The following is a 565-nucleotide window of genomic DNA, read 5'->3' on the forward strand; positions in this document are numbered from 1 at the left end:
TAAACAGCACCCCACACCCACACTAACACAAATATCCCCCACACACACACATTAGCTCCACAACCCCAACACACACAAACACCCCCACCCCTACCCCCCCACACACATTACCACCCCCCCCCACACACACAAACACCCCCACCCCTACCCCCACACACATACATTAGAACCTCCCCACACACAAACACCCCCACCCCTACCCCCCCACACACAAACACCCCCACCCTTACCCCCACACACTCACCAAGCCACCTAAAAGAAATATCATTTTCAACAGAAACAAACCCGAATATAGTTTGCTTGTACAGTTAGAGCTCACCGCGGAAGCTCTAGAAAGCGGGACATGGGCGTGTCCTTCCGGTGGGCAGCGAATTACTCTGTTTACGAGGATGTATAATCTGAAAAAAAAGTAAAAAATGGCTGACTGGTTACATAACTTTCGATACAGTGGTAATGTACACCTGGTGGTTTGCGGGGAGAGAGGTGTGACAAAACAGGCGAGAAAATATTTGCATAGAGGTTAGTGGTTACTTTCATCACAAATAAAAGTAAATACGAACCCACA

The sequence above is a fragment of the Penaeus monodon genome, chromosome 25, assembly GCF_015228065.2.
Source record: "Penaeus monodon isolate SGIC_2016 chromosome 25, NSTDA_Pmon_1, whole genome shotgun sequence".
Lineage (NCBI taxonomy): Eukaryota > Metazoa > Arthropoda > Malacostraca > Decapoda > Penaeidae > Penaeus > Penaeus monodon.